This window comes from Lepidochelys olivacea (assembly GCF_965140295.1).
Source record: "Lepidochelys olivacea isolate rLepOli2 genome assembly, chromosome: 1".
NCBI classification, from domain to species: Eukaryota; Metazoa; Chordata; order Testudines; family Cheloniidae; genus Lepidochelys; species Lepidochelys olivacea.
This window is the reverse complement of record NC_140411.1, coordinates 26,808,064-26,831,477: the sequence shown is the minus strand read 5'-3', so window position 1 is coordinate 26,831,477 and position 23,414 is coordinate 26,808,064.

The following is a 23,414-nucleotide window of genomic DNA, read 5'->3' as shown; positions in this document are numbered from 1 at the left end:
ACACAGATTGGAAAGGACTATGAGAGAAAATATTGTGAGTTGATCCCTTAATGGGACTGTGGCCCTGATCCTGTGCTACAGTGTGGCTGTTTTTCACCATCCACTCCCTTAAAGTGTCCCTAAAGCCAACAGAACTGTGCATGGGAAGATCTCAGTGTCACAGTTACTAGACTAATAGCACCTCTGACCCATCCTGATCTCTCTGAGTGCACCCCTTCTCCGGTCTCAGATCATTACCTCTCTCGGGGTAGAATCCTGAGAGTCCCCTGATCTCATACCAGGCCCTGGGCTGAAGTCCTTTGTGTATCACCTATGATTTACCTCAGCAGATCTGACTTATGTCCAGCACCTGCAATTTTCTTCCCTCCTGGAGCAAGGACAGTGGTGTCTAGTAACCAAAAAGCCTCCTTAAAGCAAAGAATGATTTATTTAGAGCAAAATCATTTCACAGAAAACTGATCTTAAAACAATAACATCTGTACTCATGCCAGCCCCTCCCTGAGGCTCACCATTCCCTGGAGCTGGGGAAGGCCGAAGCTTCCTCAGACTCTCCCACAGGACTTGTCTGTCTGTGTCGAAGATCGGTGACAGGTCCCCCCGTTTCGGGGAGAGTCACTTCAAATCTTACCTGGTCATTTATTACTCCTCTTTTTGAGAGAACTAGTCACTTTAACTATTTATGGTCCTTTCATCTGTTAGCTCCAAGCACTACTGGGGGCAGTTGTCTTGCAACTTCTAACTGAATGCTGGAAATAAGCTATTGTCATGTAATTGTCTCCCAGTGTTTGTTAGGGGGTTGCTTATATTGAGCTGATTGTGTTGCTTTCCTGCTTCCTTTTCCCACAGCTCCCTGTTAGCCTAGTTCAATACATGCATACAGGACAGTTGGATAGCCCAATATACAACAGGTCACATGCAGTGTTGATAAAATTGTCACATCTCAGTATTCCTAGACTGGTACATAGCAGCTCCACATCCATCACATCCCAAGAGGTAGAGGGATCCTCCAATGGCATAGAGGTGGGGTAGCAGCTCCTATACTATCCCAACCTGCTGCCAGTGTAGGAACAGTGGCAAGGGAAATGAGGTGTGGCTGCGTCTTCCTGGGGCAGCTCCTCTCTGGTGACTGCCCCTGCCCCTTAAACAGCTCTAAATTACACAGAGAGACCAGTTTGGCTCACAGCTGGTCTGGGATTTGGGGAGTGGAAAGGCTGCTTTTGCAAGTCCCCCTTCTGATGTGATGTGTATGGCATGTTTCGGGCAGAGAGGTTTAGCGTCTAGAGCAATGGACTGGATAGCCGGAGACATTGGTTCTATCCCTGGCTCTGCTGGGTGATCTTTGGCAAGTCTCGTCCCCCTGTGTGCCTCAGTTTCCCCATCTGTAAAATGAGGATAATGCTTCTGACCTCTTTTGTAGAGCACTTTGTGATCTACTGATGAAAAGTGCTGTATAAGTACTAGGGGGGTCTGGGTCTTTAATATGAAATGTAAAGCGTGATAGAATTCATTTTGTAACGGAATGTGACAGGACTTTTCTCTGCCCTTTATCTGAGCTGATATCATATTCTTTTTGATTTCTTCTTATCATTTTTTAAACACCCAGGTTAATGGAATAATAGCAAAAAATGTGGTTAAGCAGATCATGAAAATTTGCATAAGGAAGGTCTGTCACTAAGCTTTAAGTCCTGTAAACTATTCCGATTTTTTTTAATGTTAGACTTAGTGAGTCTTTCCTTAGACATCTTTTTCTTTCTCTTTTTGTAACTGACCCAGTTTTTAAATCCCTGCCAAGGAACTGATGGTTAGTGTAAGGATACACAGAGATTTTGATGAAGAAATCCAGCCGGGGGCAGAGGCTGCGTAAAGGATGATGATAGACTTTGCAATATCAGCATCAGCTGACCATTGAAGTAATTAGCTCGACATGGATATTTCAGATCCCATATTATTTCATGTGAGTTGGTACAATGAAGAGTCTGAGCTGTTCATGGTGGATACTCTGCCTTATTCATCCATGTGTTCTTAATCAAAAAATTTGGGGCCCCAATTCTGCAAAGCATTGTTAAGCATGTTCAGCCCAGCCATACTCAGTAAAGCATTTTGCTGAAGTCAATGGGATTCAAGCCCATGCTTAAGTGCTTTGCTGAATAGGGATGAAATTAATTACGGTCTTGAAGCTAAATCCAGGCTTAAGAGCTTTGCTAAATTGGGGTCTCAACCAAGACATAAGAAGGCCATTTTAATTAAAACTCCCCTCTCCTCTCTAGCTATATGTAATGAAAACAGAAGAGTTGGACCAAGCATGGAGTGTGGAAAGTGAACCTTCACAAGGCTTGTGGTAGCTCAGTCATACATACTGGCCTGATTCTTCCCTATTTTATGGAAGGGTAATTCTGTTGACATCAGTGGCATTACTCTTGGTGTTCATTAGGGTCAGTGAGAGCAGAATCAGGCCCAACTAATGTAACCATATTTTCTAATTGTCTTGCCCTCTGTTTAAAGCGATAAAACCTTTACAAAAAAAATCAGTGGCCCCATCTGCTCAGGGCAGACATTGAAGTTCCTGTGGCATTGTGGGTAAGAATATCCCTCACTGTTTTGGAGTATGCAATGGACTGTTGCTCTCCTCCATTTCTGACGTTGCCTTAAGAAGTTGCAGTCCACCCTGAAAGGGGGCTGCAGAGATTATTATCCTCTACACCAGGGGTAGGTGCTACATGTGTCAACTGCTTTTGGATCCTTCAGATGAAAGGCACTACATGGATGTGGATTTAGGCACTTAAATTGAGGCAGCTACCTTCAAAAACAGAAACTTGAGGAAATATTCTCCAAGATAGTTATCTATAGTAATAGTGGTAAATGTTTGGTATGTAGAGTTTGTAGAAAAAAAGGTAAGTGTATCTCATGAAAAATTTCAAAATAAAGAAAATATTTTTGCTTTGTTTGAAATTGTTCACAATTTTTCTTTTTTGATTTAATATTTTGAAACACAATTTTTTAAAATTTCATTTTATTTCATTGAGTGGGGGGAAGCTTCTTGTCTTGTCTTTTTTAAACCTGGAAAAAACAGATGGCTGAATATAAAAGTATGAGAAAGTGAAATTTTCCCCTCAAAATAAAAATAAAAATTAAAAAACTTGTAAAAATCTATTTTTTTCATTTTGAAATTGTCAAAAAATTAAAGATTCTGATGGAAATTGAAAATTTTCCTTGAAATGTACATTTCAGTGAACGGTCACTTTTCACAGAAAAAATGTGGAAATAAGAATTCCTGCCATCTCTAATATTATAGTGACAGACAAAGACCCCAGATGGAATGTGGGTTCCCATTGCACTGGGAACTCTAGAGATAGAGAAAAATCTGTTCTCAGAGGCTTTACAGACTAAAGGATACAGACAGCGGGGAAGAGGTAGCGATATAACATTCAAGATGAAGGAAACAAACGGATTGCTCATTCTTTTTATTAATTATTTAAATGGATGCCTAGAAAATTCATATTGTGAATTCACATTGTACCAGGCACTGTCAAAACATGAATTGGTTATTAACAAGATGCACTAGGTAGATGAAATAACAGAGCTTTATGAATCTGATTACTTTGCAATATATGAACTAGGATTTTAGTCTCGGTACATGTTGGTGAGCTTCCTGTTGTTTCAAATAATCCTCTCCACCAAGTGGAACACTTATTTAATGCCTCTCATAAAAGTTCATAACTAAGTGAGCTGGAGGAAAGTAATAAATGGTTATCACAAACTCTCAGTTGTAAACCTTCATTTCTGACGGAACGACCGGGAGGGCTACCCATAATGATATAATTCACAGATAACTTAGTAGATGGAGCCAGTTCAAAAAGCTACAAGCTAAAAAAAAAAATAGTAGCTAGCAAGCCCCTATATAACATTACAGCTTTCCTTAGAATCACCTCTGAATTCAAAATGTCTGTCAGCAGGTTATTTACGTTAGTCTGAGTTGGGCTGTGTAATTTTGAAAGAAATGTTGTTGTTGGGGGTAGGTGATTCTCAAACCTAACTTGTGGGAAGCTACAGGAGAATGGAACTTTTCAAAAGAGCGGATCCCTTGAGCCAGGCTTCCCATGGGCTGGTTTTCTCATAAAGGAAACTCATGCTCCTTTTGTAGCACTCTGTAAGGAGAGCCATTGCAGAGGAGGAAATTGGAGCAGAGAGGAGGCGTAGCAAGAACAGCCAGACCAGGCTATGTGTTGTCCAGGAGACAGAGAAGACCTGGACAGGTGGTGAAAGGACCGGATTGGAGACATCTGGAGAATAGATGCTGAAGCCATACAAAGAGGAGCAAGATCATATATTATGACATTATGGACCAGATCCATTGAAATCAATGGATTTATGTCAATTTACGCCAGCTGAGGGGCTGACTCACTTAAGGAAGGAGAATTCAGACCAGGCAGGGGTTTCCTGGGTGGAGTCAGAGCAGGCTGTGGGTCACCAAGGAAAAGCTTGACCAGACCAAGGCCAACTTGAGAGGAGTCAGACTAAATCTCTGTACTTTAGAAAATTGAAACCAGACAAAGCAATACCAAGTGTTTGCAGATGATTAAATGCTGAAGCAAAGCCTGCTTCAGTACCATGGATAGGAATTCTAATGCCAGTAGAGATAGGACCAAACCAGAACCTTAAATCTCAACAGCCCTGAATATTGGAGAGAGATTGGATTTGAAACTGATGCATGGATTTTTGGTTTCAGGAAAGATCCAAAATCTGAAGGGATCCTACTTTTCAGATCCAGTTCAGACGTGTGGGAAATGGCTGATTTTGTCCACTCTTGTGGTGCAACATTTCATGAGGACAGGCAACAGGATTTTGGTGTAGTTGAAACAGAACCTTACGCCTAGTCTGAAATTCATCCATAACCACATTTGCTTAACACTTTCTCCACTCATTGAATAATACAACAACAGACTAAACAATCCACAACATAAAGAAGGAGAAACTCATGCTTTTCCTTTCCTTGTTGGTTCGAAAATTTACTGCTGCTTCTTCCTTCCCAGACTTTCCAATGATATAGGTTTTGTGGCATAGCTTAGTTCAATAACCACACAAAGGTTAAATAGTTAAGAAGTTAAATGGTATGCAAAAGGAGACACCAAAGCTGAAATGTTGTGATACATTTACAGTCCTACAGGATATATTTTTGGAAAGTGACAGTCATTCTCCACCCTCAGAACAGTGGGCACAAGTGAATCTAATTGTATCCACAAACTGGATACTTATAGGGTGTCAGTTACATCAATTACACCCAGAAATCTTTGCAATTGTAGAGGCTGGGTTGAGGCCGCTTTCAAAATTATGTAGTTTACCAAAAGATAATAGCAGATTTTTCTATTTTGTAATTGGCTGACATGTTTCAATTTATCTTGTAAAAAGAATAAGTAAGGTTATGGTTTAGATCAGATGTTCTCAAACTGTTGTCCATGGACCACCAGTGGTCTGCAAGCTCCATTCAGGTGGTCCATGGATAGTTCCCTCTAAGGTACATGCCTGGGTGGCTGCACACCAGAAAATGAAGGGCCACCCACCTAATTAGTGGAGCTGTGCAGGCATGGCTCCACTAATTAGGTGCCTGGACCCTGGAGAAGATGCACATGTAAGATGAGGTGGTAGCCTTGGGGGAAATAAGGGGTAGGTGGGAGGGAGCAGTGGGGTGAGAAGAGGAGGTGGGGGGAATTTGGGATGTGCAGGGCTGTGGCGGCCAGAGAAAGAGGTGACTTTCCCCAGCTCCAGGGCTGTGGCTGTCGGGGAGAGATGGCCCTCCTTTCCAGCCTCAGCTCTGTGGCTGCTGTGGCGGGAGAGAGACCCCTCTCCTTCCCAGCCCCAGCTCAGGGGGTGCCACAGTGGGAGAGAGAGAGGGCACATCCATCACATTAGAAAGACTACTGATATTAAAATATGAGTTGTGTGCTTTTATTTGTAGAACAAAAATGTTTATTATTAAGGGTTTTTTTTTTAATATAGTGCTTTTACCCAAAGCACTTTACAATAGTTAGCTAACAGTACAAACAACATTTGGAAAGATCATTAAGTGGTCTGCTGAGACCCTCAGCAATTTTCAAATGATCCGCGGAAAAAAAAGTTTGAGAACCACTGGTTTAGACGATTACTGGAATGCTGTGTCCAGTTGTGGTGTCCACATTTCAAAAAAGATGTGTAAAAATTGGAAAGGGGTCTGTAAAGAGCTGCAGGAATGATTTGTGGTCTGGAATACATGCCTTAAAGTGAAAGACGTGAGTTTAGTTTATCCAAGAGGAGGCTAGGAGGAGACTCAATCATGGTCTGCAAGTACTGAAATGAGGAAGGGATTTCTGATAGTGGATGACTCTTTAATCTAGCAGAAAAAGATACAACAAGATCCAATGGCTGGAAGCTGAAGCTAGACAAATTCATATAGAAATAACATGCACATTTTTAACAGTAAGGGTAATTAGCTGTTGCAACTACTTACCTAAGGACATAGTGAATTCTTTATTACTTGAAGGCTTTAAATCAAGACTGGATATCTTTCTAAATGATATGCTGGAGCTCAACCAAATGTTAAGGGCTGGATGCAGAAATTATTGGCTGAAGTCCTACAGCTTGGATTATGCAGGCAGTCGGACTAGATGATCATAGTGATCCCTTCTGACCTTAAAATCTGTGACTCTATGACTAACTCTTCATTCAGAACTGCATTTCGGGGTTTTAAAAATCACTGGAATTTGTACCAATGAATCCCCACTCTCATTGTAGAGTAGGTTACACCTAAAATCCATAGGTTCCAAAATATTTTTCATTTGCATGGTGCATGTAACACCCCGTTCTCTCTGTCAGCCACTCCAAGAAGTGCACTTTGACTTTGAACTTAATAGGCTCCACTGCTGTATTTTCCCTGATGGTCTTTCTGCTTTGTTTCAGCAGGTTTTATTCCTTTTCCCTGCCTATGAGATTTGTGGTGCAAACAAATCCATTTTCTGGACTATTGCTTGCACTGAAAATCTCAGTCTTCAAGGAGGTGTCTGTAAATGTGGCTACTATACTCAGGGGAATTTGCTTGGGACACAAGGAGAAGCTATACCTCCATTTCTCCCATTTTAGGCTGAAAAATTACTCTTGATATTTTGTTTGTTTTCTTGGTCATTTTAGAATCTGAGTTTGTGATGGCAGTTGGCAATCAATCATGTGTCCCTCAATAAATAAGCTCTAGGAAAATGAAAATAACAGGGCAGGAAAAGGACAAGAGAACTCTTAGAGTTACTACAGGATGAAAGACACTTCTGTTCTATTCACAGCTCTGGCACAGGCTTTCTGGGTGACTTTGAGTAAAGTCCAATGTATTCAGATCTCAGATGGAAGGTGCTATATAAATGCCAAATATAAATCATTATTTTTCCTTGATTTATTTATTGTTAAGATGTTTTGCAGTATCTCGTTGATCTTTCCACTGACTATCCCAGGAATTTACGTTGACTTGTGTTGCTTAGCACTTGAGCTGCTTCATCTTGTAGCAGATGGAATTCCTTCTAAGACTTAACATTTATTCCTAGGAACAGTGCTTTTCAGAACTGAAGTAGTCAAAAAGTCACAGTGCATAGATTGCTGAGACCAGGTCCAAATCAGTCAAGATGTGGTGTTGTCCCCCAGCTAGCCATAAATGGAAGAAGGACAAGGTGGGTGAGGGAGACCAACTTCTGTGGGTGAGAGAGACAAGCTCACTGCATTTCTGGCAGGTATTGTGTTTAGAGGTCCAGTAGCACAGTGCATAGTCTAACTATACATGTCTTTCCTGGCTCTGTGTCATTGCAGAATTGAGGGAATCATTTGAAACAATTAATATATCTGTTTCCTGATTAACTATCTAAAGACAGCTTGCAACCTTTGCAAATGTACTAGTTAATTGAAATTACCTACAGAATAATGTTAGTAAATAATTCTTAGTATATAGAGTATTACAAATTCAGTTTGAGTATTCATAAATCAAATGTTGATGTTTGGGTTTGATTAGATAACATTGCATATTTCTATCTCTTGATTAGAGGAGTAGAAACTTGTATTTCTAGTTAAAATTTTTGATTTGGTTAATCTTTTGTGCTTAAAGTTAGCTGTTTCTCCCAACATTTCTGTTACTGCATGTATTTGCTTGAAAATTCATGACAGAGAATACAAAGAAACATTAACACAGCCAAAGGGACTTCAGTGTTTTTATTCCAGCAAGAATTTCTTTGCTGAGCTCCTCTCATTGGTTAACTGAGCAATATTATAATTATATTATATTATATTACTGTAGTGCACCTAGGAGCCCCAGTCATGGACCAGCCCCCTCCTCCCCTCTTTGCTAAGTGCTGTACAAGCACAGAACAAAAGGACAGTCCCGCCCCCAATGAGCTTACAATCTATAAAGCAAGAGACCAGGGAGTACAAGGAAACAATGAGATAATATGGGACAGCATGAAAGGGAATGATCACAGCACACCTGCCTAACTCTTGTCAAGTTGTCTGTAGGTATAATGGCATCATAATAAATAATTTTCGTAGCAGAATAAATAATGAACAGATTTAAAAAAAATCCACAGTAATGAAAGTCATGAATAAAAGTTCTTATTTTCCTTCCACACCAAATTTATACTGGTGTAATTCCATTGTCTTCAATTGAGCTACTTCCAGTTTGCACCAATGCATATGACAGGAGAAGTAGGTTCTAACATTTCTTAAATAAAAGACCGATGTCTGAAAGCTTATGCTCTAATAAATTGGTTAGTCTCTAAGGTGCCACAAGTCCTCCTTTTCTTTTCCTCAGTGGAGTTGCTTTGGCTTTACACCTGTTTAACAGATCAGAATCTCACCATTGTTGTCTAGTTATAATTAAGATGTTGGAAAATTAGGGTCATATCTAGCTGTAGGTTCTTACACAAAATGACTTTTGAGTTAATGGGAGTTATTTGTGCGAAATGATGGCAAGATACGGCTGTAAATTTTGTTGTGCTGTAATTAGTTGCTGGTTCACTGAAAACTTTTTGAAGACAATGGCATACCTCTCAACATTTCAAGTGGCTAAAGCAGGACAGATCCTATCCTTGGGTTTGGGATGCCTGTAGGGGGAGGAGGCCCGGTGCTGCCCTCACTGGGGCGGGAAGGCCTGGGTGGGGCAGGTCAGGTGTGGCACCTGAAGGGTGCAAAGTCTGGGGTTGGGGCAGTTTCAGACCAAACTTGCCCCATACTCATGCTGCAGCAACAGCTCCTGTGGCTACTCTCCTGTGGGGCTGGCTGGGCTTGGCTCCCCATGCTGGGCATTGGAACCAGATCTTTGGTGCATGGGGCTGCAGTGCTGCTCAGGATTGGCCTGGCCCACCTAATGCGGGGAGCGGTTGCTGGACAGGCCAAATTTGAGTGAGTAGTGCTGTGACCTCATGTGCCAGATCACAATGCCACTCTCAATTTTTGTGATCCTGTTCTTGATTTGACCTCACAAATGGTAAGGCAGGCCCTAGACTGATTGTTTTATAAAGATCAGAGTTAGACTTGACCCAAATCCTGTATCTTTTTTGCAACAAGGGGTTGCCAGAATTTGAACCAGAATTCTGTAGTTGGCCCATATGTCTATAATGAGCTGAACCATACAAACATAATTGATGCGGATTTTTAATCAGACTAATCTATCTAGGTGTATGTGTCATATCTATCACTGTAATAATGCAAGTGCTGGATCCAGCCCAGAATTTTGCAATTATCTAATTAGGATCACTTCAACCAAAAATGGAATGCAGCCCACCAGTATGTGGAACACTGCAGAATACTTATGCTACAGCAACAATGCTTAGCACTATCTTATATAATGTCAGGATGCTTTTTTCCCACAACTGTGTTTTTTTTTCAATGCAGCTGCAAGTTTTCCTGAGCCCAGCATAACTTGTATCATTCAGATTTTATTGCTGAGTGGTTGGCTTTGATTAGAGTTCATCTTTTAATGTGAAGTATGAGGGGGGCAGAGCAAAGTAAAAAGTCTTTGTAACCTTGAGAAGCTGGAGGTTAATAATTCCAATTATTTTGAAGTGTCTTGGGAATCTGTTGAATTAATAAATTAGATATGGTAAAAATAGCCAGGACAAAAGAGAACTTTGAAATAAAAGGCTTGAAAAATATATCATGTCAATTAGCAAATATTTCTCTCTATAATTTTATGTCTTAATATTTTTAGGTGGATTTAGTGCACATGGCATGTGCTGGATAGACCGCACTACTGGAGAAAGCATGGAGATGGCATTGCAAACTTTTCCACCCTGTCCCACCAATATTTCTCAATGATAACCTGTTGGGAGAACTTCTAGGATTGCCAGCCATGGACAACAGGACTTACCAAACGCCCCCATGGAAAGAGGGCTCAAGATTATCACAGATAACCTCAGAGGCCTTTTTCCATCTCTAGTTTCTATAACTCAAATACGGGGGGAAAGAAAATCTTTTAGGCCATAATCCAGCAAAGCGATTAAAACTATGCACTAGACATGCCAAACCCACAAAAAAAAATGCAGAAATCGGGCTTGTTTTTGGCTTAATTGGCTTGTGAGTTGCTTGTTGGCTAATTTTTGGCTTATAGGTTGTTGCTTGTTTGGCTTGTAGCTTGTTGTTTCTTTTTTTTTTTTTTTTTTGTTTTTTGTCGGTTGATGGCAAGCAGGGGCAAGGGGGGACAAGCAGAGGGAAGAGGCAAGGAGGGGAGAGAGTCAGGGGTGCACAGTGGGCCCACCACAGTCCCAGACTGCATGCTGGGGGGATCTAGTCACATAGAGTGTTGGGATTCTTAGGGACTGGCTTGTTTGGGCCTTGTTTTGAAATGGGATAAGCTAGATTTTTGGCTTATTGTGAAAGTCGGGGTGCTTATTTAACCACTTGAAAGTTGGCAACTGTGCTATGCACATGCTGAAGCTGGCAGGGGTTGACAATGTGTCCGTACTCGGACACAAGTGTCCATGGTAAAAATTTTGAGGTCTGTGGGGGACTCTCACCTCAGGCGCTCCACACAAGTGGCTCCCTGTCCCTGCTGTTGCTGGCGGAGGCACAGCCAGGAGGCTCTGCACGCTGCCTCCATCCCCCCTCCCTGAGCACTGACTCCGCAGCTCCCAGCCCATTGGCCGGGAACCACAGCCAATGGGAGCTGCAGGGGTTGTTGCCTGCAGACAGAGGCAATGTGCCTGCAGAGCTGCCTGGCCGTGCCTCCGCCAGCAACAGCAGGGATGGAGAGCCGCTTGAGGGGTGCCACCCAAGGTGCTACAAGAAGGTGAAGAAAGACCTTCTTTCTAGCTGTTGGCAGGTCTCTGTAATGAAATGGGTCCCTACACAATTATCCACGTTTATCCACTGTCCCATGTTGGTAGGCTATGTAGAACAGGGCCATCTCAGCAGGAGCACCCCAACCTTAACCCTAACCTATCCACACAACAATTTACTACCCCATGGGATACATTTCTGAGTGTCATCAACGACAGTTGAAGTTAGTTAGCCCAGTCCTGAAAGGTCCTGAGTATCCTGAACTCACACTGCAGTCAGTGGCTGTTGAGGGCCCTCAGAAACTCAAAGATCAGCACCTTGCAGTATCAGGGCTTCATTCTTTTTCCAGACATCTACCTTGGTACTTATATGGAACTCAGTAACATAGTATTTGAGTGCATCATAAACAAAGAATTTAGCCTCATGCAGCCTTTGTGAGGTCTCCCTATGTCTGCCTATACATATGCTATTATTGCCCAAATCTATGGCAAGGAGCAGGCCTGGCAACCACTTACATGGCACTGTTTCTCATTTTCAGTCTAAGTTTCTCTCATTGTCTCTGGAACCATTGATTGCCTCCCCCCCCCTTTTTTTTTGTGGTTACACTTATCCATTAGTGCTATATTATAGAAGCAGGACAGAACTAAAGCCAAAGAACTGCATTTATAATGAATTCCCAGCACTTGTAGTTTTCCACTTAACTTGTCTGGGTTATTTTCCCTACATTATGAAAGTAAGTATTCCACAGTAAGGGTCAAAATCTGTCCTTAGAGCTGTGTGTAGGCAGAACTGTACTTCAGCAGCAGCTGTATGAAAAGGATGGCTGTAATAAAGAACAAATACAGAACACTGGGAAACTCTGATTGAAATAGTGTTAAACTGTTTCATATTGAGATGACTGAAGACATGGGAATAAAGAAAAGGAGTACTTGTGGCACCTTAGAGACTAACCAATTTATCTGAGCATAAGCTTTCGTGAGCTACAGCTCACTTCATCGGATGCATACTGTGGAAAGTGTAGATCTTTTTATACACACAAAGCATGAAAAAATAGCTCTCCCCAGCCCACGCTCCTGCTGGTAATAGCTTATCTAAAGTGATCACTCTCCTTACAATGTGTATGATGGGCCATTTCCATGGGCCATCATAAAGGAGGACATTTAGATTCCACTAAGAAAAGGCCCACAAGTTGGGCCATTTCCAGCACAAATCCAGGGTTTAACAAGAACGTCTGAGGAGCGGGGGAGTAGGAAAAAACAAGGGGAAATAGGTTACCTTGCATAATGACTTAGCCACTCCCAGCCTCTATTCAAGCTTACAGACTTTCATGTCTGTAATCGCGTGACCAGAGAGATTGAAGTGTTCTCCAACTGGTTTATGAATGTTATAATTCTTGACATCTGATTTGTGTCCATTTATTCTTTTACATAGAGACTGTCCAGTTTGACCAATGTACATGGCAGAGGGGCATTGCTGGCACATTGCTGACACCAGTCGGAGAACACTTCAATCTCTCTGGTCACGCGATTACAGACATGAAAGTTGCGATATTACAACAAAAAAACTTCAAATCCAGACTCCAGCGAGAAACTGTTGAATTGGAATTCATTTGCAAATTGGATACAATTAACTTAGGCTTGAATAGAGACTGGGAGTGGCTAAGTCATTATGCTTATTATTGTTTCTTGCCTTTAGCAAAGCTTTTGACACGGTCTCCCACAGTATTCTTGTCAGCAAGTTAAGGAAATATGGGCTGGATGAATGCACTATAAGGTGGGTAGAAAGCTGGCTAGATTGTCGGGCTCAATGGGTAGTGATCAATGGCTCCATGTCTAGTTGGCGGCCGGTATCAAGTGGAGTTCCCCAAGGGTCGGTCCTGGGGCCGGTTTTGTTCAATATCTTCATAAATGATCTGGAGGATGGTGTGGATTGCACTCTCAGCAAATTTGCGGATGATACTAAACTGGGAGGAGTGGTAGATACGCTGGAGGGGAGGGATAGGATACAGAAGGACCTAGACAAATTGGAGGATTGGGCCAAAAGAAATCTGATGAGGTTCAATAAGGATAAGTGCAGGGTCCTGCACTTAGGACGGAAGAACCCAATGCACGGCTACAGACTAGGGACCGAATGGCTAGGCAGCAGTTCTGCGGAAAAGGACCTAGGGGTGACAGTGGACGAGAAGCTGGATATGAGTCAGCAGTGTGCCCTTGTTGCCAAGAAGGCCAATGGCATTTTGGGATGTATAAGTAGGGGCATAGCGAGCAGATCGAGGGACGTGATCGTTCCCCTCTATTCGACATTGGTGAGGCCTCATCTGGAGTACTGTGTCCAGTTTTGGGCCCCACACTTCAAGAAGGATGTGGATAAATTGGAGAGAGTCCAGCGAAGGGCAACAAAAATGATTAGGGGACTGGAACACATGAGTTATGAGGAGAGGCTGAGGGAGCTGGGATTGTTTAGCCTGCAGAAGAGAAGAATGAGGGGGGATTTGATAGCTGCTTTCAACTACCTGAAAGGGGGTTCCAAACAGGATGGCTCTAGACTGTTCTCAATGGTAGCAGATGACAGAACAAGGAGTAATGGTCTCAAGTTGCAGTGGGGGAGGTTTAGATTGGATATTAGGAAAAACTTTTTCACTAAGAGGGTGGTGAAACACTGGAATGCGTTACCTAGGGAGGTGGTAGAATCTCCTTCCTTAGAGGTTTTTAAGTTCAGGCTTGACAAAGTCCTGGCTGGGATGATTTAAGTGGGAATTGGTCCTGCTTCGAGCAGGGGGTTGGACTAGATGACCTTCTGGGGTCCCTTCCAATCCTGATATTCTATGATTCTATGCAAGGTAAACTATTTCCCCTTGTTCTCCCCCCCCCCCCCCGCAGACGTTCTTGTTAAACCCTGGATTTGTGTTTGTGTGGGGTGGGAGGGCGTGAGAAAACCTGGATTTGTGCTGGAAATGGCCCAACTTGATTGCCTTTTCTTAGTGGAATCTAAATTTCCTCCTTTTTATTTAACTCCTCAATTTCTCTTTTGTTTCCCCCACTGCAGATGATCATTACATTTAAAAAAAATTTATATTCGATATATCAATTATATTCTAACAGGGATGTCACAAAAAAGACAGTTATATTGAAAATAGGTTGCCAAAGCCTAGGAAGATCTGTCAAAATACTTCTAATTTCTTAAAATACTTGGAAAGAGTTCATGAAGTTTGGTGGGCTACTTGAGCCCCTGCAAGAATTTGTTCTCAAGGACCCAGTCATGCAAAACTCCCAAAAAGGAATTTAAGAACAGGCCCTAATTATTATTAAACCCCCAGTAACATACAGAATGTAGCATGCTCTATACACATCTGAAAATATTCCACGAAAAGCTGTTGAAATAAATTTTCAAGCCATATTTTCAGGATGCAGTTTTTCCTGTAGCTCCTAGTATTTTCCCCACCATTGTTCAAATGTATGCTATTACTGTTTTCTAGTTAATTTAATATACTGATCCTACAGCCATTGAATTCAGTGAATGTTGCCCTTAACAGCAATGGATGCAGGATCAGGCCTTTCACTGAATGTATCTGAACTGAGTTTCCGTGTGTGTTTAAAGCATACCTTAAAAATAACACTTGATATGAATATGAAAATTCATTTCCAAGAACAATAAAAAAGTAGTGACAACAATGCACTGGATATATGGTTTTAGGATAAATATTTATTTAAATGCCCCATCCCACAAAAAAATATTGACTTTCATTTTTTAACAAAAAACCCATACTGGACTTTACAGAAAATATAATATGCACTGATAAAACAGAATAAAAAGATTTAAAAATGGGGTATTCCATGTTTTTGCCTCACCATGTCAGACTGATATTTATCTTGAAAGTTACTGATTTACCATTCCCATACTACGTGTGTCAGTAGCAGCATGATAGTAGAGTTTTGCTTCACTGATTAGAATAACGTAAAATAGGTTACTGTGGAATCTTGATGACATGTAACAAAAGAGGCTTTGTTAATCCAATTAGACAAAGTGTTAGCTACGGTCAATCAATGTTGTGTGCATTTCCCCCCCTCATTTCAGTGAGGAAAAGAACCTGCACAACATGGAACTGAATTCGAAAAAAAGATCATTCAACCCAGCTTGGGAAATGTTTATGTTCAAAAGATCCACAGAATGCACAAGATGTGGTCAAGTAATGATGCAGCTCAAGTCAACTGTAGCTTGCGACCATGCTGAGAAGTGATGCAAAAAAATGTCCAAGACTTCAAACACATTGAATGAAGAGAAGGACAAATTCATCGAGGAGGCCAAAGCAAAAAGAGGAAGCCAGGTAAAGTCAATGGCTGACTTTCTTAACCAGGATGTCAAAGATGCCCAGAATGATCTTTGCCTTGTCTAAAGTTTAGCAAAAGCCAACTTGTCATTTACAGCAGGCGTCATCATCAAAGAAATCACCCAAAAAATTGACCCAAAAACTGCTCCTTTTCAAAGACTGTTTGAAAGTCAAAGAGTACCAGAACTGTGGTAAGAAACACCGAGGATTTAGATAGCTACCTTTACAGTGAAACTGTTAAAGAAGCAGTAAATGCTTCGTTTGTTAACTTAATGTGTGACGAGAGTACCGACCACAGTGACAAGAGTCAACTTATTATTTACCACCGCTTTGTGAATGTTGACACAAATGAAATTCGCTCCGAGTTTTTGAGCTTAATTGAAATAGCTGAACAGCTGTAATGCTGAAAATCTGAATGCAGCCATCGTTGGTTGTTTGGAAAATGACCAGAACAAGTACCCTCTGTAGAAAATTGTGGAATTTACATTGGACGGGCATCTGTGATGCTAGCCCAACGTGAAAGTGTTTCAAAGCAACTGAAAGATCACTATGGTGATTTATTCATCCAGCATTATATGACCCATCACCAAGTCTTAATGGCTAGAGACACTGAATCAGCTATACCTGACTTTGTGGAAGATACGATCAAAGCGACATTTAGACATTTCAGTGGGGCTGCTAGAAAAAAGGAGTTTAGACAGTTCTGTGAGCTGAATGAAGAGGAATATTCAAATCTGGTTAGCTACAAAAAAAATTCGCTGGTTAATTTTGGCTGCCTGCATTGAGAGGTTCGAGCTACTGTGGGATTCTCTAGTGCAATACTTTGAGAGAGAGTCATTTGGGAATGGGTTGCCAAATTATAGAACAAATTGCCAGAATATCTAGGACATGCTACAGTCTTGTAAATTCATTCTATATCTCAGTTTCCTGAATTGGGTTTTGCTACTTCTCGCAGCAATGAATTTGGCACTGCAGAAAGAGAACTATGATCTGTACAACGCATACAGCTCTTTGAAGAAGTACTGCAAGGTCATTTTGAAACCATTGAAACAGCCTTTAAATGAGGATTCTACGTTGGAATCTTTCATATCTTCGAGCAACCTGTCTATCCCTAGTGCCAAGGTCACAGAGATGCTCAGGGAGTGTGGGGAGCAACACTACTTGCCAGAAACAGAGATTGCTCAGGTAAAAGCAACATTCATCGAATATGCAAAGAAACTTGAACAGGCATTCAAGGCCAGATTTCCTGAAATGCATGCTTTACTTGGACCCCTGCAACCAAAAGCCACCACTCTCAGAAATTCAAAAATTTCAGCAAAATTTACAAAGCACATTGACTCCAGCAAGCTTGAAATGCAGTATACGTTGTACTGCAAGGATGATGTGGTCAAGATACTTTTCAACTCAGACTAGGGTGACCAGATGTCCCGATTTTATAGGGATAGTCCCAATTTTGGGGTCTTTTTCTTATATGGGCTCCTATTACCCCCCACCCCCGTCCCGATTTTTCACCTTTGCTGTCTGGTCACCCTAACTCAGACTGCTGTGGCAGTAACCTTATCAAATTATGGTGTCTTTTGTTTAAGTCAAGTGAGAATGACTACAGTGGCCTGGCAAGGCTTTCATTTCTTTTACTGACACTGAGCCCTGACACATATTGCTGTGAATGAGGCTTCAGCCACATGAACTCAATCTAAACATCCACAAGGAATTGCCTTGAGAACTGCCGGGTTGATGCCTGTCTACGTATTGCAACTTCAACAATGAGCACAAAGGACTTTGATGAAGCTGCAGTGGCAAGGTACATTCAAAAACACTAAAGTGAGTTGAATTTATTATTAATTATTATTATTGTTAGTATTATTATTGGCTAGCTAGATAGGTTACTGGATTTTTTTTCAGTGTAGAAAATTGTGTGTGCTATTTTATGGGTTGAATGACATAACCCCCCACCAATGTCCACCACTAAGTCCGGTAATTTTGTCAAGTGTCCATCGTGCAACATGGTGGTGCTGACCCCTGGAAGCTGGTGACTAGTTATTAGGACTATTCACAAGCTTAAAGTGATACATGTGCTGAAGTGCTTTGCTGCATTGGAGCCGTAGTGTGTCAGAATAAAGATGTGGATAAGAAAGGAGAACACATGCTGTCTTATTACAGTGGAGATTTTAAGAGATGTAGAGCAAAGCTGCCCAGTTGTACAATCTGAAGGTCGTGAATGCCATCCCCTCCCTTTGTTTTAGGAAGCTTCATTTTGGAGAATTTACACCATCAGAAGCCATTTCTTACTGAAAACAAAATGTTTTTCCAAGCTTCCTTAACAGCCTTGATTTTAATGACACCTCTGAAGAAAACACAAGATACAAGACAGAATTTACCCTTTTAAGGAAGTTGACTTTGCTGAGATAGGGCAGCGGGGAGAGGTGTCCACACAGGAGTATGAGCCATCTCATTAAATCAGGCATCTCACAGTGGCAACCATTCTCTTGATTGCTGATTGGGCCTGTCATTGGGCTTCATTGTATGCAGTGTTGTGGTAGCCATGTTGGTCCCAGGATATCAGAGAGACAAGGGGGGTGAGATATTGGACCAGCTTCTGTTGATGAGAGACAAGCCTTCAAGCTTTGAAGAAGAGCTCTATGTAAGCTTGAAAGCTCATCTCTCTCACCAACAGAAGCTGTTCCAATAAAATATATTACCTCTCACACATTGTCTCCGTAGCTGGGCTTCATTATAAGATTCCAGTGGAGGCTGTGGGTCCTTCTCTAGCCTGCTGTCACTGATAAAGAGAGAGTGGATGTTTTAAGTACAACATTTTAAACTTAATATGGGGAAAATAAAAAATACCTCTAAAAATCCATCATTACATGTTAGCCTTACAAACAGAGTAACAGCCGTGTTAGTCTGTATTTGCAAAAAGAAAAGGAGTACTTGTGGCACCTTAGAGACTAACCAATTTATTTGAGCATAAGCTTTCGTGAGCTACAGCTCACTTCATCGGATGCATCCACAGTATGCATCCGATGAAGTGAGCTCTAGCTCACGAAAGCTTATGCTCAAATAAATTGGTTAGCCTTACAAAGTAATTCCCTGCGTTCTGTGTCCGGGATCTAGGAAGCTGGCTGAGTTCTGACAGATGAGAAATGGAAGCAGCAGAGTGAGGTGCCAGTTGCTTTTCCACAGTATTAGAAATAACATTGCTGGCAGCACACGTGACCTGCAAATTCCTGCTATTGAGATGTTTCCTACTTTCACAGATGTATTCGCTCTTTGCCCAGTGCCAGGCTTAGCATCAGAGTGCAAGCAAACACGCCTAAAACATTCAAGCACTTTGTAATGTTCCCTGACTTTCTGATAATGGCATGGCCTCTCAGGAAAACTCATTTCATACCTTAGCATGTATGGATATAGTGCTGCAGCCACAAATAGTCTAAGGTGCTCTGAACAGTGAACATTTGAAGGTGCCTTTGCTGTATATTGTGGAAACACCCTCCTAATGCATGATATAGAAAGGGCACAGTGTGCAGGTGTGAGAAATTCCTGGCATTGGCTGAGCATCCCATTGTCTTGGTGTGAGAGATGTGGAGCATCTGTGTAAGGATTTTATGAAGACTGTTATGTGATCTGATCTGTGAGGGGAAGCTTTCATATATCGGGGATAGCAGAGTGTTTATTAGACACCTGCACTGCACTAATTCAGTGGGTTCTGGACAGGAAGGAGACATAATGGCTTCCCACGTAAGAACACCAAAACACACACTTGAAAGACAACGGCATCCTTCCAGGCCTTTGGCCGAAGTGACACAGCTATTTTGCTAGGCTGGGAGGCTAGAAATCAAAAGGGCTCAAAACAGTTTAAAAGAGTCTTGATCCCGGTGAATAACTGGGTGTGTGGGGGGGTAGAGGGCTGTATGGAGAGGGTCAGTGAACTTTGAAAGGCTAGGGAGACAACAAGCCTACACAGAAAGAGGCTGTACAGAAGAGTGTATCAGGAGTAAGGCCCCTGGTGTATGATGGTTAAACACACAGTAAACTAGACATGTGTGCATTGTGGTTTATTGGTTTTTAAGACGTTTACTCTTAAATACTTTACTTTGCTTTAAGGAAGTTGTTTGGCCACTGGTAACCACTGTCATTATCCTGGAGAGAGTAGAACTGCAGGGTCTGGACATAAGTCAGGCCTGCTAAGGTAGATCATGGTTGATACACAGGTGACTTCCACCAAGGGCCTGGTCTTAGAGAAGGAGAATTACATGAGCGCCGGGTGATGGCTGAGACCTGACTGGGGGGTACCCTCAACAAGATCATGAAGGGTCAGAGGTGCAATTTGCCCAGGGGTCTGAGCTACATATTAGGTGGGTCCCAAGCTCTAGCAACCTGTCCCATATCGTCCCTCTGCCCAGTTATAATTTGTGGCTGTAGAACTCAAGCAGCCACTCAGACTGCTCGCAAACTATAAGCTTCCTTTCTCCAAGTGTTGTGAAAGCATTTTGGTAGCTAATGCTATTAGGAGTAGACCAAAACCCAAACATTCACATTCCTGATAGAGAAGGTTCTAATGGCTATTTATGTGTCTTTGCTGAGCAGGTAATGGTTGCCACTTTACCTATACTTGCTGCAGGGCACTACACTGCATTTCACAAAATGTCATTACTCTGTAAAGCTCTCTGGGATAAGTGGAATGTGACTGGTGTTATGTGAAATAAAAGGTTCTTCTTCTGAGCTGTGTTTGATCTCCAGACACAGTTTCTTACCCTATTTGAACCACAGATTCTAGAGACAGAAAAGACTTTTTGGGTCAAACCATTCACACAAAGCACATGGGACTTTGCACATCCTGAAGTGTCCCACACAGCAAGCTATGTGGAGCTCAATGTAGCTACCATGGAAATATGAAGGGCTGAGACAAACCTACTATGAGGCCAAGGAACCCAAATAGTTCAAATGTAATGCTTAGACCGCTCAATACTCCTTTCCCAGCTATCATTGCTGCAGGATCCTGGTTCCAATATGAGCGGAAATCTTGCATGATCTGAACATGGAACTTCCTGATTCTGGAAGCATGTAAGGGAGAAGAAGAAAGCCACAAGGAAAGTCCAGGGACAGCCATGAAGGTCTTAAGGGAGTGGGACTGGGAATCCTTAGAGGTTTGAATAATCTTTGGTTACCATCCCAGCTTCCCAATTTCAAACTCAGCTTCTAAACCATTTGATTTATTCATAGAATCATAGAAATATAGGACTGTAAGGGACCTCAAGAGGTAATCAGTACATCCTCCTGCACTGAGGCAGGATTAAATATACCTAGACCATGCCAGCAGGATTCTGACTAACTTGTTTTTAAAAATGTCCAATGACACAGATTCGATTTTCCTAATATCCAACCTCAGTCTCCCCTGCTGAAGATTAAGCTGTTTACTTCTTGTCCTATTCTCAGTGAAGGTGAAGAACAATTGTTCACTGTCCTTTTTATAACAACTTCCTACATATCTGAAGACTTATCAGGTCCCCCCTCAGCCTTCTCTTCTCCATACTGTACATGCTCAATTCTTTCAGCCTTTCCTCATAGGTCATATTTTCTAAACTGCATCATTTTTGTTGCTCTTCTCTGGACTCTCTCCAGTTTGTTCACATCTTTCTTAAAGCGTGGTACTTCAAACTCGACATAGTACTCCAGGTGAGGCCTCACCATTGCTGAGTTTATAGCACCTACACTGAGCAAATAAACAAACATCTCAAATGGAGCAACAGCTCACTTCCAAGAAATTACAGTATGAATTAAATGGCCAAATTCCAGTCTCAATTCTCAGCTGCAGCTGAGCTCATCTCTACTTAGCCTTTGTGGTGTTCTGACTCTGGGGACAGCTGTGGGATAGCTGAATCCCCAGTGACTTCTTTAAATTGCACTGATTTCAAGGTAGCACAATGGTCCATTATTCCAGTTGGGGCTCACCGGTGTACAGTGGCACTCAAGCCAACCATCCTTCCCGCACTCACACTCCCAACACCTCCCACTGCACTGGTTTCTGGAAAGGGGTAGTGCAGCTGGCTTTGTACCACCAAGCGATTCCACAACAGCAGAGGAATCTTTACCTGGCTGTTTAAGCATAAATGGGCCATAGTAGGGGCTAGGTGTGTGTATTCCTTTTCAACTTCTAAGATTATACCAGTACCAGGCAGACCATTTCCCAGGACTTCACTGGTTTTATACTGTTCCTACGTTGTTGTTGTTGTTTGGTTTACACAGAGACTGGGAAGATAAACACGGCTGGAGATAGTTATTATTAATTACCTGCCAGGTAGGTTGTAGAAGAGCACCGAATTTTACCGTTTTCACTCCTTCTTCAATCTCTGTTCAAATGTCCTTCTGAAATGGAGAGCAATGTTCAAAAGTGACCTTGGCATTTTACTCCTCAGATGGAGCAAACCTAAGATAGCGGCAGAGGTCATGCAGTGCTAGCAGGATGCTGCAAAATCAGACACTAATTTCCAGGGGGTCATAACATTTTTAAAGTGACGGTGACTTGTCTTGCACCACAACTTCATTGCTTTAGTAATCCTTTCTTCTTTTTTTAATCACAGTTGTGTGGCAGAAAGAAAAATTTCTTATGCTCCTCTGTTAGAATTTCTGCTCAGGAGGTCCTGCTATACATTGACCTTGTGAATACAGCATGAACAGGAATTGTGCAAAAACTTTCCTCACTTGTTTAAATCTGTAGTGTAGATAACAGGTCAAAACGAGTCATTCAATTGGGGCTTAATCTAAAATCCATTGAAGTCAATGGAAAGACTCCTATTCTATATAGGTTCTTATGCCATGCTCATCATCCTAGTAGCTGAGTACCTTCCCACAGAGCATGATGTGGCATGACTACACATCTGTCACATGTTAGTTCTTTTCTCCTTTCCCCAAGTGGTAAAATGTGTTCAGTATAGTGTTGTGTTTGGTAGGGTGTTTGTTGTTCAGTGGGCTCTATATCAGTGTCTTTCAACTCGTGGGTCATGAAAGTCACTTGGGGGGAATGAAAATTTTATTACAATCTAAATCAAAGAAAATCTCACTCCCACACATTCCTACTCTTCAAGGCCAAGGAGTCTCTGTTAAACTCCCCAAAAACACACACACACACACAGATAAATTATATAAGCTTAGCACTGGCATCATTGATATGGTTTTTACTCTTATTTTTATAGTAAATGTAAGGGGGGGTGGGAAGGTGGTGAAAACATTTGACCTTGAATAAGGAGTTACCAACCTGAAAATGTTGAGAAACAGTTTCGATGACCAAGTAAATAATAAAAGTTTTTAAAACTGCATCAAGAGCAGAGAGGGGGAGAAAGCACATGAGCCTAACTATTGTTCATAATAAATTGGAATAACAAGCTTCTTTCCTTTCCCCCACCCTTCCTTTAGATTGTGCCTTCTAATGCCTCTCCTCCCCTGAGTGTTTCTCTGTGTGGCTGGGAATTCAGGGAAGAATTCTTTTCTATGCAACTTGCAGAAAATTTATCTTCACTCATTTAAGAGGCCTTTTTAATATTATCCATTTGATTTTCAAACTCTAACTGAAGTTCATGAAAGATAGAGGCTTAAGTAAGTTCCAACAATGCGTTGTGATTCCTGGAAATAAGCCATCTCCTACAGTATCACTAGCCGTAATTATAGATAGATAGATAGATAGATATCTATATATATCCCTCAAGCATGTATTCTGCAGCGGAAGTCAAATTCTTAGGTGATGTGTAGGTATTGTAAGTTAGACCCCATTATGCTCAGACTCCTGTAGACTTACTTACACCCACTTATTGATCTG